Consider the following 2,559-nt stretch of genomic DNA (forward strand, 5'->3'; position numbering starts at 1 on the left):
TGTCGGTATTTCTGGGAATGCAATGGCCGATCTTGCTGCTAAGGCTGCACTCAACAAATCTGTGACACCACGACTTATTCCATGCAGTGACTATAAAGCTAGCATTAGAACTTACATTCGTGATCTGATGCAAAAGAAGTGGGACACCCAAGTTGGAATAAATAAATTACATGCCATAAAACCTTATATTGGTTACACTCACTTGGGCTGTCAGTCCAGATTTGAAGAGGTCGCATTGGCCATACGCGTTACACCCACAGTTATTTACTAAAAGGTGATGATCCTCCGTTTTGTATCCCTTGTGATGAGAGAACCACGGTCAAGCATATCCTGCTTGACTGTTGAATTCTCCATCATAAGGGATAACTATATATTTCAATGTCAAAACAATGAAGGATCTTTTTAGCACAGTTAGTACTCATTTAATTCTTGGATTTTTAAAAGAAATTGATTTTCTTATTGAATTGTAATTGATATGTTCTGTAGATAGTTGTATTTTAATGATTGGTAGTTTAAATTAGTAACTTAGATTGTTAGTGGCTGTACCCTCAACGGGGGTTGAAGTATTGTAAAATTATTGTCCTCCTGAGAGTGTACGTAAGTCCAATACTCTCATAGTCAATTTAAATCTACTACTAGTTTTTAATCGTAGAATATTTGTTGTTTTTAAGTCATGGCTAAATTTCAGGATAATCGCCAATAGCTGAAGGGGTGGTGTAAATCCAGCTAGGTTTCATGCAGGTAGCAGAAGTAATGTAAGTCCCCATGGACCTTAGTATGGTGATCTACTTCAGTTGTTGGCGATCTATAGCCCCGGTTTTATGTTGTATTGTCTTCTTTAAATCCAATGTTTTAACTTTCAATGCTAGTTTTATGTTCTGTGATACTCTAGTGTTTTTACTGTCCTTCGCTGACAGGTTTTACTTTTTCTCTTTTCTCATCCTAACATTACTATAACTTATTTTGTTCTCGTCACGATATGGCTGCAATATTGCCGATGTGACGTTAAATGTTAACTCACTCACCCACTCACTCTATAAAATACTGAGCCCACTGAAAGCAGTAATCGCACTCTATTTTCGTTCTTAAACGTCACAAACCAAGTGCCATTCGCCTTTGGTTTCCATATTGAAAGAATTGGTTGCATGTTGAATAATATCAAACACATTTTCCCTGTCAAAATTTCTAATTGCAGATTTCATACGAACCGTCTGATGTATCGTCCTCCGATCCAGGAAACGGGTCGGCACAGCAGGTTCCACAACTGCAGCATGATAGGCCATGGTCCTTAAGAACAATGGGGGTAGACCCAGAGGTCACATGAAATATGACAATTTTTGTGAAGGCAACAAAATGTTAAAATAACCTTATTTATTCCTTTGAATACACAGAGTGCAGGCGCTAAAACGTCGGGGCGACGTAGGAAAAGCATCCTGCAGCTAGCGCCATGAGCCGGTGGATTGGCGCTTAATTAACGAGGCGCGGGGACACAGCACTTGGAGGAGTTTGTGCAGTCACCCCCAGACAAGCGTAAACAAACAGTGCAACTGACCGCGTGGACTAAATCCACTAAACTTAAATACAGTGCAAGTATCAAAACAATGGTAGGATACGTGAACTTTAGTCACAAATGTTGTTTTATTTAAAAAATATAATGAAAGTTAAAGACATTTTGAAATTTCAATGTAAACTGATCCAGGGGAAACGCGCCGAAGTTTCTGGTATCTCCTTACCACTTGAAAACACTTACTAGGGGTTAGCTGGCTCTTAAGACGTGTGTTATCGGGCAGAATGTGGTTGTGAGGGTGTGAGAATCTACGACGTTATTACCGGCGTGCGACACCATGGCCAACGTCCTTGGATACTGGGACAGACAAACTGCAAGTGGAAAATAAATCACTTTGAGGAACTTCCCGGGGCTTGGTTTGGTCGGAGTACAATGTGGTTGAGTGGATGGGTCCATTTCTTCAGTTTGGAAGTGGTTGCATGGTGCCTCCAGTGAAACGGACGCGCGAAAAGGTAGGCAAAGTGAGATTAAAAAAGGGAAATGATATGTGGAAAAGAGAGGGCTAAGTTAAGCGTTCTATTTTTTGAATTGTATTATGAGTGGTGAGCCATTCCCGGAGGTACTGCAATACCGGGTCAACCCGTGATGAGGGCGGAGCAAGCTCCGTGGCACCTCATCCCGTTGCAAAAATCAGTTTAATATCGATGTCTCCAATAGGACACGTATCAGATATTAAGCTGATAAGAACAGATACTTTTTTTTTCTTTTTGATAAAATTTAATGCATATAACAAATTTACAAGCTCGGCCTAAAAGTATATCACAAAAAAGAAGTTTTGCCCTGCAGCGCTAACAACTAAAGAACTAAAAGAGGAAATTGCCAAACCTGGCTACATGCAATACACATTCACACTATATACATCAAATGAAGATAGATCTAGATGAAACACACGTAAATGAAGCATACATAATATATATTAACAAACGAGAAATACAAACAAACATGCCATATTCTAACTGACAACCAATCAAACCATATATATATATAAAGAA

At 39.4% G+C, this 2,559-nt stretch overlaps 1 non-coding gene across 1 annotated transcript; it reads right to left on the bottom strand.

Moving 5' to 3' along the window:
- Positions 1-2,104: 2,104 nt before the first annotated feature.
- LOC137274910 (U2 spliceosomal RNA) lies at positions 2,105-2,288 on the bottom strand. Its single transcript, XR_010956262.1, has one exon. It is a non-coding gene; the product is annotated as a U2 spliceosomal RNA (small nuclear RNA).
- Between the last annotated feature and the right edge of the window lie 271 nt (positions 2,289-2,559).

Source organism: Haliotis asinina, chromosome 2 (assembly GCF_037392515.1).
Source record: "Haliotis asinina isolate JCU_RB_2024 chromosome 2, JCU_Hal_asi_v2, whole genome shotgun sequence".
Classification (NCBI taxonomy): domain Eukaryota; kingdom Metazoa; phylum Mollusca; class Gastropoda; order Lepetellida; family Haliotidae; genus Haliotis; species Haliotis asinina.